Source organism: Xylocopa sonorina, chromosome 7 (genome assembly GCF_050948175.1).
Source record: "Xylocopa sonorina isolate GNS202 chromosome 7, iyXylSono1_principal, whole genome shotgun sequence".
Classification (NCBI taxonomy): domain Eukaryota; kingdom Metazoa; phylum Arthropoda; class Insecta; order Hymenoptera; family Apidae; genus Xylocopa; species Xylocopa sonorina.
Window position 1 is genome coordinate 9097751 of NC_135199.1, and position 14804 is coordinate 9112554.

The following is a 14804-nucleotide window of genomic DNA, read 5'->3' on the forward strand; positions in this document are numbered from 1 at the left end:
GTCGATGGAGAAAGGGAGAAGAAGAACACGGAGTGAGAAAGCCAGAGTCGGAGGACGAGTGGAAACGGGACGAAGAGGGCAGACCAAGAGGAGCCAAGGCCTCGGGATATTAGCCGGCTTGTTAAGGGAAAGCCAACGCCGTCAAACGTCCTTATTAAGGCCACGCAAATAGCTGCTACGCTTCTCCGCGCTTACCTCTTGACTGGGCTCCCTGGAAATTCAATTTTCGCCTGGTCGAAACGCGGCTGGTCAAAAGCCGCGTCGTCCTCCGGTTCGATATTGTTCCTGGCCACGATCGATATCCGTCTGTGCCATACTTTTTACGCTGACGCCTCGAGACGCCTCATACGATTAGTCTGGGTCGCTTGAATACTTCGGACGAAACGATCGAGGTGATTCGGAGCTGATTCGTCGGAGAACGAAGTCTCTTTGGTCCGGCTAGATAGACTTTTGGCGTAGACGGGAACGAAATGGGACGAGAAAGGTTTCGTTGGCGAAAGTAACTCGAAAGTTCAAGCTTGAAAGTTGATGCGGGAACAGCTTAGGGGAGGACTGCTATAAATGTTATCGGTTTATATCATTTTGCTATTCAACTATTGAAAGCATGCGCGGGAATAGAAGTTCCCGAGTATAAAACCCATTCATACCCGAGCCAGAACCTGCTCCTTAATTTTCTCGCTCTATTTCTATAATCGATGGATTTTTCTTTAACCACTTTCCGTCAAGTCCGTTAAATGTTATACAATTTAAACGATTTTCCAGGAAATGTTTGTTCGCTTAATCGTCGTCACGCAAACGTATCAGTTTCCATAACGACGTTGCAATCGTTTCACCCTCTTAGCCGAGGCTTTAACGATCCCGCGCGTGTTCTTTTCCCAGTGGTATCGCGGGTCGTGGTGCAGTCAGATTGAATGGGGGGTGCAGCCGCGAATCGCGTTGCGATGGTGCATGGGAAGGTTTCATTAAGAGGAGCGTGCGTTCGCGCGGCCGCGACACGTAGCGTCGGAAAGAAAATTGCGAGTTGCAGGCCGCGTGTGCCCGTGCTTTATTAAGCGCGCTTCATGCGCGATTTGCATTCGTCTGGGTCGCTGATAGATTCGAAATTCCCACGTAGGACGTGCCACGGTTATATAGGGTAGAATCGGGACGAATACCCGGTGACGCCTGGCGTGGAGCGTACACCTACGTAACCACGCGCGATTGTGTCGAAATGGGATGAACAGAGACCGCGAACAGGGATAAGGGACGTCGAGGGAACGGGTTGGCGGGGGATAGGCAGTTGGTCCTTGTTTAGATAGGACAAAGAGAAGAATCGGAGTGGCAACGGGGGAGAGAGAAATGGTTTAAGAAGTGTGAAAATTAAACGCTAGTTTTGGCGCGTCGTTATGGAAAAGAATGGCAAGAAAGGGATGGTAACATCGATGAGCTAAAGGACAGTGAATTGAACACTCTAAAACCCACGGTCGAGGGCGAGAGCGCGTGGTAAAATGAATGTAGAAAACAGAGATCGATCGAAACAGAAGATATACAGAGTATAACGAAAAAGAAAATGGAAGCGATGGATGTATGCAAGTCCAGATAACAGGACGAAAGGAATCGCGAGAGCTCGACGTCTTTGGAGAGCGGGTTGAATAGAGGTAGCGAGATGTTGGATGTTAAATGGGTGGCGAAACGTTCGGTTCGCGGGGCGAGATAGAAAAGAACGGGGAATGGTCCCGGTTGTATGGAGCGAGGTATCGCATTAGGAAGGGTAAAGCGAATAAAATAGAAGATTACGTGTGCGGCGAAAGAGTCGGTCGAAAATTAGAACGGGATACAGAGGGGACCTGGGGGAAGGAACGTGCGGCAAGAAATACGTCGAATTCGAACTCGGTGTCGGGAGGAGGACGGAGTTTTCACAGGAGCGGGAGGGAAAATCGCTCGGTGGAAGTAAACGGGAACGAGAGGCGAGAGACGGCGAAGGGAGCGAGAAAGAGGCGAAGTTTGGTGGGACGAACGGGAGACGGACGGGCGAAGGAGGGTTGGAACGAGCGAGACACAGAGGCTGGGCTGGCGGATAGAGACGGATAGAGAGAGGTCGTGGCGGCTTGAATGGGGCTAGTTTGAGATAGTTAGCGGGCCTTCAGAGGCACAATCGGCCGCGATTGGCGGGCCTACAATCACACGTCGCATTATATGTCCATCAGCGCAGCGGATCTTGCAAATACGTTAGCGCGTGAGCCAACGAGTTACCGTCCGCAAAAATCTTCAATTCAAACCGTCGTCGCTGCGGATACGGGGTCCCTCTCTGCGGTCAGGCACGGGGAGGTTTCTGAGACGCGTTGCAGTTCGCGCAAGATTCATCGCCATCTTGAACGTGACCTTCTCGGGAGAGAGATATGAAATTTTTCTACGTACACGTAGATGAGAATCGGTACGGTGGATATCGATTTAAACGGCGTGCTTCGTCGAAGAAGCGAATATGAATTGATTTTAGGGGACACCACCCTACATTTCTTGTTAGCTCCTGTGTGTACAGAAGCCGCGGACTTGAATTCCACGGGGAGAACAAATGGTAAGCGATATTAAGTGAAGGCGCATCTGCGAGGCAATACGCGATTAGACGCGGAAGCACCGGGGCAAATATTGTCTTTTCTAATCTGCCGTTAGAGTCGCACTATCTTGGTATTAGCATGGGATAGGATCGAATTCTTAGAGAGTTAATTGGGTGTCGGCTAGGGATTTCGCGCGAAGATTCGCCGGATGCAAAGACAAACGGGAATGGTCATAACCCTTAGTCTTGTTTACCCAGGGGTAGAGTTACATTCAAAGGATGTACTCCGGAACTGTTATCCGATGATAAACGAGCTGGCTACGCTTTCTATTAAAGCTTTTCCGAATTAATGCCCGCGATTTATAACCCCTGTGACGTATATTGGATTATATTAGATTATCGATAAATTAAATTGAACTATGTTTACAGAAAAATACCCATGGTTCGTTGTACACATCGCGTATACATTCACTTTTCGTTGAGTACAGAGAGTATAAAATACGATCATAAAATGTTTTCATCGAAAAACATTCGAGACGTCCTGTACACGTAGATAGTTGGATATTGGGAAAGCTCCAAGGGTTCTAAATATAAATAAGCATGGATCAAACGTACCTGGAGGAACAGTAGCAGGCGACTGACGGAATAACTAATTTATCAATTCTTCGCTTCGGTTGGCTCCGATACCTATGGCTATATTTGCGAACTCGTGTAAACAGACCTCCGAACTCCCAGGGTATGTTGTCGCGTCGTCGTCGTTGTATTTGGCTACGGAAGATCTCCAGAAAGCTCCGAGCTCCAACGTTAACCTAACGAATAGCGTATTCTTGCATTTATTGGTAAGCATTTTTTGTTACACATCGATTAATCAATAAAATTATTTAACATCGTATACGTTATTGAACAATACGTTCTTCAAAAAGTTGAGAAATGAATGATGTATAAAAAAGAAATATGAATATAAATACTATCGCGAAGCGAAATTAGTTTGGATTACTGCTATAATGAATTTGAATTCCTATATTTTTCGTAAAAACTGTTTTCAACGTATCGAAAAAAAGGTGCTTAAAGAAATCGCCACTCGAGACATAAAAAGCGCAAAATAAGCGTGTAATGCTGAATAAGAGGCGGAACCGGAAAAGCGGTTTATACCAAAAAATGGGCAGAGCGGTAATGACGCCAATTAATGCAGATCGAGTAGCGCCGTTACGGATTGCAGCGGGCTCGCGTTTCGAAATATTGTTCGCGATACGCGAGATCGTTAGGATAAAAATTTCCCGCGCAAACGTGACGTATTAGCCGGCCGGTGAAGTCATAAAGGCGTATAATTACCAGTAGAGCGTTCGATAAATTGTAACGAAGATAGAGTGATAAATTCGTAAAAAGGAGCGTGTTTAAAGGCAGCCGTTTCGCTAATTGAAGAAAATTGCACACACGAAAAGGCTTTTAATTAAATTGAGCGGTCCAATGAACGAGTTGTATTTATCTACCGTTTCATCGAAATTAAAAAGAACGGGCATTGTCAAGTGAGTGTATTAACAATCGTCAATGGGACTTGTTACTTTTTAAATATCTGCTCCAATCAAGTCAATTGAACACCGTTCTGTTCTACAATCCCCGATGAAATTAACTAGAAATTAGCTTTCAGCTATTCGCGAACGATCGTTTGATATTTTATTTAAAATTCCGGCTCTGTTTCGTACTAACAGTTGCCATTTATTAAGGCAGTTTACATTTGTGCCGTCGAAGGTGTTCGAACGTGCGCGCGACACGTTCAAAATTATAATTCACCCGCGTACACTTCGCAGCGAAGCCGGCACGAATTTTAAAAGGTCTCCGCGGTTCGATTTGAAATTTTTTAACACGTAAACGCGATCAGTCCCGTACGTGACTATTATTAATAGAGGTAGGAAGAAAAATATCAGGCAAATGAAGTACGTTTATACCTGTGATTTTATCTTCTGTCAAGGTGAAATTTACTGCGTCCGTCGTGGTTAATTTGCGTCGAACGATCGATCGCCGGTCAAATTTTTTCCCCCGCGCGATTATTCTACTTTTGACACGGCCGTCGATGCACGTTTTATCGTATTTATCCGATCTTTATACATACCCGCGTGTGTACGTACCGCGTGTCTCGCGTTTGATTTCACTAACGATGATTGATACCACTCGTTTATTAGCGAACAATATCCGATGATGAAAAGATAGGTTACTAATGTAATGCGCGAACGTATCTATTAACCGTTAATGGCCTGAACTTATCCGCGGACCGTGAGTGCCACTCTTAACGCAGCTACGACGATCTGTGTTTCTAGTCGTCTATGACGTGACGTCACGAATGGCGCTAAACGCGGGCGTTCTTTCGTAGCGTCTTTCGTGTCCGCGCGGTTTCTTCGCGTTATTTCGGGAGTGATTTTGTTCAATTAGTCGTTGATGGAAGTGCAGTGTTTGAAATGTGAAAAGGAGGAACAAATGGAGTAACAGCCGGCATGGATAGCAGATTCGATAGCGGAGGAGAAATCGTCAGCGTTGGGTAAGTCATATTGCAATCTTTCGATTTCATACGAGCTGATGCGATACTTATTTGCCTGCGAGGCATCATCGTATAACAACAAAAGCGGTGTGAATAACGAGCGATGTATTACTATGAGTCGACTATTCTGTAATTGAATGCAATTTAACTCTGCTTTGCGAAAACGTTCGATCATTGTTAAAGCATGGATTTGACCGTATTTATGAACGACACGCGTAGAGGGCGCCTCTAGTCGAGAAGAATGGTGAATTGTAGGGAGGAATTTATTTTTTATATTTCAAACAATTATTTACAATGTCGTTTGAAACGTAACGTACAAAAGCGTCCGAAAAAGTGTAGAGCGAATGATATTATTTGTACAGATACAGTATTCATGTGGTTATATGCATGTGAAAGCAGGGCATTGTTTCAAAAAAGTGAGCATTGTGCAATTGAGGATCCAGCTAACCGTAGTTCCTGCAATCGGCACACGTTCCACATCCTCCATCCAATGAGTTGCCTCTTTTTTTTCCCCTGCGCGGAATTGTTAACGTTTATTTGCCGGTTAAAAGTTAATTCCGTCTAGTGGTGAATTTTGACATTTCCATATTCGAACGATCGTTTTTATTGGCCGTATATATTGCCAATTTCAGGGTTAATTTATACATGATTTCGGTTTGAAACGTTCATTGTAAACAACCGCGGACATAATTAGAACGGTCATACGATTGAAAACGGGTATTTTGTTGATATTTAATTTACGCTAGGTCGATCAAACGGTCGCTTTATGCATTTTAACATCATACGTGCGACCGTGGAGGGGAATCGAATCTTTCATTTCCAAGACAATCGACGAGTCAATCATTTTGCGTTTAATTGGTAGCTACGGTTTTAATTAATTTCTTCCAAATTATTATCGATTGACTTTCGTTTCCGAAGAAATTTCGACTGTAGCTTTCTGATTTTATTGAATTCTCGTTGGTAAATGCCTGTCGATTTAAACGACCAATGCATGAGTTCGATGCATAAAGATTAATTAGAAATGAAAGTGTATAGATTTCATACGTAACACTCTGTTTAATGTATGTAACGGGCGTGTTTCGATGCGCTCCTCCGCAGCCGCGTTTGCGACATTAGTATTATTCAGCCGTGTTCGCGTCTCGAACTTTCACGTTTTCTTTCGAACGTAATCCCTCAGCACGCGCCTCGTCGATCCGAAAGACGGATCGCGGACGAGGCAATTAATCACAATGACGGGCATAATTACTTAATGCGCGACGCAACAAACGCGCGCCTCGTCTACTGGCAAAAGCTAGATGGTTGACAAAGGGCGGCCGTTTTGAAAAGGCGCGGCCAGATGATTTCGCGGTAATTTTTTAAACCCGTCGCGAGGCCCTGCGGGATTCCAGGGCCACAGAGAGGTTCGCCTCATATCGAGATTACGCGAGAAAACGCTGCCTATCGAGCATCCGGCAATCTCCGGCCGCGGATTTCAATGAGGGCCCACTGGGATCTCGTGAGTTCTCGCGTCGGGCATAATGACGCTCTGGATGTTTTTCGCTGGCATCCGGATTGTCCCTGGGTTCCGCGTGTCACCCTCCCCATAAAACCATTCAGTTTCGTCTGTTCGTTCTTTACGTCCCGGTTCTTTCACCGCTCTAAATAGACGCTGATGGTATTGCAATTTACCGTATGAATTTTCTCACAGGACGCTGACGGCGTTGCAATTTACCTTATCAATATCTTTTTTTTTCTATCCACGCTGGCGTTCGTTAATTACAGCCGGTTACTAAGTTCAGAAGTTCGTCCCCGGGGAATGTTCGTCAATGGAAATTTCGCGCAATCGAAACTGGCGGTAGACATTTTTACAATCTCGCAAGATTTACAAGATCCGTATCTTTTAATGAACAGAAAGGAATCCGTGGCCAATCGAAACAGCTATCGAGGCAGTTCAGGCACCATCTGAGCGCAACGGAAACGCTCTTTCCATCAGGCTCGAACTGCTATCGGAACAGCAATTACTTTCCGTCGCTAGCAACCATCCACCGCCCTCTCGCTCCCGTTAATGGGACAATCGGTATCAATTAATCTTACAATTATTCGCGTGATCCAATAAAAGCGGACGAGCGGTGGAAGCATCGTTCCAAGGATCAAACAGCATTCCCGTGTACGACCGTCTCACCGGTTCGTCGGTAGGAAGGGAAGTCGGAGGCTGTGTTGCCTCTCGTAGCCACCGGTCGTGGCCATGGTCGTGCTCGTGGTCTGTAATATTTCACGGTAACGGTATTTAGCGGAACCGTCGTGACTGTCATCCGCGATGAAACGGTGGAGGCAGGGAAGACATTAAGCGTAATGAATTACCAGCCGGGAGGAGTAATGTGTCTTAATTACGGGCCCGCGGCACAATAATTATGTAATTAGGCATTGTTTGCCGACCAGCCCCTAATCACAGTCCCGATGTCGCAGCCTCGTCACGGTTGGAGGTGCTGCATCGCGTTATCGACCGGCTCCGTTTCAACGTCGTTCGTCCGCGTCTAGACGCCGACGCTCGCCTCCTATGTGACTGGCTTTGTGCCGTCGAGCACCCCCAACCCCCTAACGAACTTCTTCAATAAACGGCTAAATGATACTTGTCCATTTTGCCTCCGCTCTTCCCCCCTTTTTCTCTTTTTCGGGGACATTTTATGTTACACGGAATGGGCCATAAATCGTTCGACAAAGGTGCTTTTAAAGCTGGTGGACATTTCTGTTTTCTCTCGTATTCCTCTCCCGTTAACAGATAGTTGCGTACACGTACCGCGTTATGCATTCGAGGGGTTCTCTTTTGGGATCTTTAGTGTTTGAGAGAACGTATCCTGGATCTGACCGTTTTTGGCACGTGAATTGTGTGCCCTTGCGTTGTAAAAAGCGTGACGATGAATTGTTAATTTTTATCGCGTTATCGAAGTAGTTCAAGGCGCGTAATACTCGAGTATTTTTTCGCAACCTCGCGATACGCGGCACGTTAATTACAATACTCCTATTCCTTTTCGCCCACGCTTGTCAGAGATGTGTTCACCCGTAGTTAGAAACGATTACGTCGAGTTCGGGTCCCTTTCTCCCTCGTCGACGTAGCGCCTTCAGACTCAGCCAGTCTGCACAAGTCACCTCAGTCTCGGTTTCATCCATCATAACCATCATAATACGGCCATCATAACCAGCGTTTAAGCAGCTACAGATGTTCTTTGTTCCGTTCCAGTGATCGATTCGAACGAATCGGGCTGAACAATCTTCGAAAACAAGTACCTATTCACGATGAATACAGGATAATATCTAATCTCTTTTTCACGATTAAATAATCAAATAGAGTTAACGGTACTACACATAACGTACAACTCAATCGGGTATGTACATCTCGGTAGGCGTAATAATTGTTTCAGTTTGCCACCTTTAAAGCGTATTCACACCAAAAACATTCTTATAAAAACTGGCAGTTAAGAAATAAAATTTTCTAAATTTACACCTGTTTCCAAGCTTGCCACCTCGCGTGCACGGTTCCTTAATTCTCGAGGAAACTAAACGACATCGAATTTTTCGAGTTTCGTCGAAGCTCCCGACGCGTCCATCGGCGCCGTCTAGGCGCAAAGGCCGGGGTGATCAGGGTGCATTAATATTTATGCGCGAAATCAAATCCCTAAGCCGCGTAGGTCCCCGACCTGGCGGAAACGTAAGCACGGGAATCGAGTCACCTAAAACGCAAGACAAACACGATGGTACGTCATGTTCACCGGCAGATTTCCTGCAGGTATTCGGTATACCGCCCTGCCCACCCCTGTTCCGTAGTCCCCGTCGTCTAGGACGCGATCCGTTTCAAAATTTACACGGTTCGCCGTTCTCCCGTTTCCTTCCGCTGGTATCGCGCGATTCAGAACGGCCGGATTAAGGCACGGGCTTTGTATCGAACCGCGTGTAAAATACCGTGTTTGCCTATCCGTGAAATAACACCAGTTTAGCGACGATACCGTTTGCACGGTCGCGCGGCTCGACGACGTTCCTCCCGTGGCGCAGCTCGTCGGACGTTGCTATCTGCTTTAATAAATCGGACGATCGTCGTACGCGTTCCTCCGCGAGTTCGAACAGTCGACGATGGGAGAACGGACTTCGAGTCGGTCGAGTTCGATCGTGTAATAGCCTGTTGCGCAACGGGAACCGGAAAAATGGGCACGGTCGTTCGCGTGTCGCGGATGGGCGAAGATCGTACGCGACATACCGCGGGACGATGGCTGAACGAGGGGCCGTTCCGTGTTCTAATTTATTCCCTTATCTCATTTGACGCAAACCGAGGCCTACACGCTCAATTATTCCCCGTGGAATAAACGCGTAAACTGGTTTGCAGAGTTAAGGCTACAGGAGAGGCAGCCTGTACAAACCAGTTTGTGCAGTTCAGTACGCACGGGCAACAAGGCGTATTTAGACGGTCCTACATGCTCGGCCTAATCCGTACAAACCAGTTTGCGCAGTTAAATACGCGCGAGCAACACGCTCCAAATCCTTCATTACGTTCCCCCGACAATGACGGTTCGCTTTTTGATACGTTATCAAACTTTTTATTACCGTGCATCCTGTTACGGGGGAATTTCTGTTTCGGGAGAGGCAGCAGGATTTTAGTAGGGAATTCGTCGAAAGTATCGAACCGGGGGATGTGAAAAGTAGACATTAGCGGTGCTTTTGAGCTGAAATTCTTTCTCGAACACGCGATGCGAGAGTGGCGCGATGTACCGAATAAATCAGCCGGGAATTTCGGGGCCATTCATTCAGGAAAGGGCTTATTGCCGTTCGAGATCGAACTTTTACATCGTATCCAGCCTCCTTACGGCTGATTCATGAAGTCCGTTACCACCGCCATGAATCTATTACGATTGCCTGTTATTCAAACGGCGCTGGTCACTCGAGCTCCAACAAAAGATCATCCGCGAGCCTTAACACGGTCGTTACGTGCGATCTATTTCCAGTGCTTTCGGTCTCTTCACGGTTCTCGACCGGCACCGCTACCATAAATCGTACTAGTATCGGTGAATAATCGATGCCTGAGAATCGGCTGGTTCTACGGTGCCTCGAGTGCTCGTAGCAGAGGAACGCGTGCACAAGTTGTTTCATTCGAGAGGGCAGAGAGAAATTAACGTAGAGTAGAGCAGCGTAATTCGACGGTTTCCACGATTTTTTAACGGTACCTAGGGTGACGGAACGTTAGCTCGAATAATCGATGTCGCACAGTTTATTTGCTCGCGCTGCAACGATGATTCGTCGCGGGTATTGAATGTACCGTAATGAAACGCGAATCCTCGATGACGTCTTCATTTTCCTGGATACTTCAACGATTCTATCGTTTCCCTGAAAGGGATGGAAAACGGGACGTCGAGGTCGACGACGTGGCTGGCTTCAGCTGGGATTCATCGCGAACCCGAAACGGAAGGTACGGTGCCGTCGCGGTATGATACAATGCCACGGAATTATTCATAATTTTAGCAAGTTAGTTTAATAAACTTAAAGCGAAGGTGGGCATTCATCAGGACGCGGGTAGGAGCGTAGCTTGGCTGGAAGGAAGGAAGGAAGGGGCTATAAATACGTCGCGAAGGCACTCTTTAGCCGACGGAGAAGGAAGAATGAAGAAGATGGGAGGAACGGGTTAGTTACATACACCTCTCTCAGCCCTGATTTGCATGTCTAAAGCTCGAGTTTAACATCCACTGAGTGTCGCGGTCTCTTGCGGGAACAGCTCATTTAAACGTAAAAAGGAAAAATGAGAAAGGGGAGGGGGGGCGAAGGGATCGACCGTTTCGCGTTTATGGCGACTGGGTTTCCTCGTTCTACTTCTGAGCTTCCACTAATTAATTCGATCATTTGTTTTGTACTGTGAGACATGAAACTGGGAAGTCTTAAAGTCTACACGGATAGTAAATTAAAATCATTTAGTCAACCGAGACGATTCTTGGGGCGACGTAAGGTTCGCTAAGAGTAATCGCAGATTCGCGAAAAATTGAATTCTTTGAATATTCGACGAGTTCCGGAAATCTTCACGAGTGTCGTTCGTCTGTCTTGCCATACGACAGCATAAATTGTTTCACCGAATCCCCCTAGATTTTTACTACACAGATTTTATTTCGCTTTCCCCTGGTAATTCTCAGTTATACCCAGTTTCATTGAATATGCATGCCGGCAATCCCATCTAAAGCCAAAACAGAGATTTTCAGGGATAAAACGGTATTGATTTACGAAGGTAGCCAAACATCTATCAAGTAGAAACAGGTATCACGAGTCGCAGTCCGCGCTGTACAGTGTATCCTGTGATATGAAAACGATATTTTTTCACCCGCGACCCCTCTTTGTCCGGCCATCACGCGAATACGCGTACGGATTCTCGTCTATCGGGCATCGCATCGAAAACGATTATTATCAATCTTCGCGTTTGGAAAATTCCATCGAAACACCTTACATCGAAAGGAACTTTTCCTCGCTTGTTATGCGTAACGCGGTCGACGGCGTAGGTAGATTACTTGATGAAACGAAATTCACTCCGCCGCGGGAACTCGGCAACTTCTGCGTCGCATTCGGCCGCCGCAAATGGATGCCGTGGAATCCCGTCACTCCTGCGGGCAGGACTTTTGTAACTTTTCCAGCCACTTCGTCGAGTGGGCCAACTTTTGTTTCCATAATGTATTAACGCTAAAACGTTTTAACGCGATCGAAGACAGAGGACGAGACGGAGATGTGTATCTTTCTGGATCGGTCCTCGCGCGTCGAGCCTCCCCTTAAAAGGTGGATATCCGCGTTAGGGGCTGGAACGGAGTTCAGCTGTGCAACGTTTCAACCGATATAAGGGAATCCTGAACGGTTCCGGGCGTTGGATATAACCACGGCCCGTGTTACCACGCCTACGTATGGAAGGGACTCCCGTGGATTCGCATTATCAGTCTTTACAATATGTAACAGCCTCGTAACTGTACGCTACCGACAGCGGAAAATCATATAACGTTCATAAATAAACCGTGCCAACCGGCTCGATGTAATGCAACGCGATAAATCTATGGGGCCACGGAGGAAGCGCGGATCGCGGATACCGGAGGGGCTGGAATAAATTCAAATTTGCCTAAGGCCGAACGCGAAGACGTACCGCGCTGCGTAATATCATCGATGTAATTGTGCGGGAATAAAAAAGAGTGCACGCGTTATCGTTCGCATCTACGTGTAGATTGAACGTCGTGTCGTGGGTTAAATGGAGGTAGAACAGGAGAAAGGGGGAAGACAAGCCGACGGTGGTGTTGGCTGGGACCCGATGCAGTAACAGGACGAAGGTGGAGAAAAGGGGGCACCAGGGATTTATGTCTCGAGTAATATTACTCTTAACCGTAGCTTATTATGGAAATTTCCTTAAATTGTCGGTTGGCCTGCGCGGAGAACAATGCAAACAGAAAATGGATAATTATTGGACTGTAAATTGTGCCGGGCATTCGGTAATTTATGTTAATGCCGATCGTAAAGTAAATTCCAGTGTACCGTAAGTGAAGCGCACGTGGTACTTTGTACCGGTGGAAGTATCGTAGGCCTGTTCGACGAGCTAACTTTTTTCAGAGGCCTGTTTCGCCCGAGGAATGCTGGACGAAGTAAATCGTGGCCTTCCATTAGCTACTCGAAACGCACTCAATCCGATAGTACATACCGAGAATACCTGTCCAAAAGACGCGCCATTACTATACTCGAATGTATCAAGAGAAAACGTATATCTTTTTCACATTCTTCGCTATCGAACCAACAAATATTTCTCGAAAGCCCAATCGATTTGTGTCTTCCTTCCAATGTAACCGCTTCGTAAACCCTTTATTTTTATTCGCAAACTATCATATATGTTTCGCTTATTCGAGACCATCGAATAGTAACCATCGAATGGTTCTCGAAAAACTATCGATCGTACGGGTTCGCGCGAACCGCGTTTTTGACCTCGCGGTTGGTTCCATCGCGGGTACCGGAAACCGTCCGCTCGCGGATCGTAGGCCTCCTCGGGGGTGCGCAGCGTCCGGCAACATCGATGCCAGCCGACAATCGCAATTATCCGGTAGATAACGATTCCCGGAGGGCCGCCGCTAATTAATATAACCGGCGACGATTCGTTCGCGATTGACAGGAGAACCGCGCGGAGGCAGGCGTCCGTGGGCCCCCGGTTTCTGGCTCGTCCGTTCGCTGATCGGTTCGCCGTTCGCTCGTTTCCGTTCGCGCGCGCCGCGCGGAATCGAGCACGCCGGCTGGAACAGGGGCGAGAGGGGGTCGCGAGCCGAGGGTAGGGCGCGCAATTTGTCAGGTGACAGCCGAGAGACTGGAATAAATGGACAATTACACAAATACAATGTTTGACGTCATTTCAATGACGCGAGAGACACCTGTGATTGATTGTTAATTGCCTCGGTTTGTTACCCCGACCGACGATGCTGGGCGGATGGTGGGATGCGTGGGGTGGCGGCGGCAGGGTGTTTCGGTGGGAGGGAGATCGAGAACGGTAGCACGGGGTGGGCGCGAATAATTTAATTGAACCGATCGATGCGCGGCCTGTTTTCACCGCTTTTTCCGCTACTTCGCTCGCCTTCTTTTTAGTCAAATCGAGCTCGCTCGTCTTCACCCAAGTGTACACGCGTACCTGTGCCGCTCGATACCGCCTCCCCTTTATCGCCACTGTTTCGATTATTGGCCCCGATCGGGGACATCGAGGGGCTTCTTTTGTCGAACGAAACGACATCATCGAGAAGCTTCGCTGCGCTTGAGCTTAATCGAGCAAAGCATCGAATCGGGTTCGAATTAACTTTACTCGTTGTTTATAGCTTCGGATAATCGCTGGTAACCTCTTCACTCGATGCAAGAATGATTCGTCGCGACATCAAACGAAGATTTCAACCGTATGATTTACTGTAATTACGCTCGACGGCTTCGAATAACTTTGAACATTCTCGAGGATATGAAATTTTTCGCAGATGCGAGACAGCATTACCCAGATCTGACTCGCAAGCCGTAAACGTGGCTCACGCTACCCTGACACATGCCACGCGAACTTGTTCCACTCGTCGTCTTGCCCTCCTTCGTCTTTCTTTTCCTCGCTCTTAAGGTAACGGGTGCGAGAAGAGGCGCGACCGACATTTCGGTGGACGTTCGGCCTGAATGTTTCAGAAGGAGCGTAACTCGCCGTGCTAAGGGGGTGAATAATGGAGCGGCCGTAAAGTGCGGGGGCAGAAGGTTAAAAGATACCGCGAAAATTGTATCGGCCGCGAGCGTTCCCTCGCTCGTTTGCCCGACGGTATCGCGATAAACGTGACTGCACCTCGGCCCGCGATCGAAATACCTCGACGCCTACGAAACAAATGTTTAATTTCCGAAACTAAGTTATTAATATCCGTGTTTTCAACGGGAGCGAAATTTATTAGCGGTGTCTTTGTTTGCTTCTACGCTGGTTCGTGTGTGTACGAAAGTTTCGGTTACGTGTAATTACGAGGATACCAAATAAATTATACGGTTATTGTTTCTAGCTCGGATTTTCAATATAAAATCTGCTCCGCGTCGAGAGCATTGTTATTGCGCTGGCCCCGTACCGCCGTTTCAAAAATCTATGGAACGATTAAACCGATCCTACGGTGATTTAAGCGATTCGTTTCGCTCGATCGACAAGTCCTCAACCCTTCGCGATGCCGCGTAACCTAAAATTTACCGTACAGTTCGTAAATTTCGAAAGTCACGGTGAAT

The 14804-nt window shown here is 47.2% G+C and overlaps 1 long non-coding RNA gene across 1 annotated transcript; it reads right to left on the reverse strand.

The window, feature by feature from the left end:
* Positions 1 to 3147: 3147 nt before the first annotated feature.
* LOC143425412 (uncharacterized) lies at positions 3148 to 4762 on the reverse strand. The gene is made up of 2 exons (XR_013102038.1): positions 4644 to 4762; positions 3148 to 3342 (listed from the first exon to the last, which is right to left on the reverse strand). It is a non-coding gene; the product is annotated as an uncharacterized LOC143425412 (long non-coding RNA).
* Positions 4763 to 14804: the final 10042 nt, after the last annotated feature.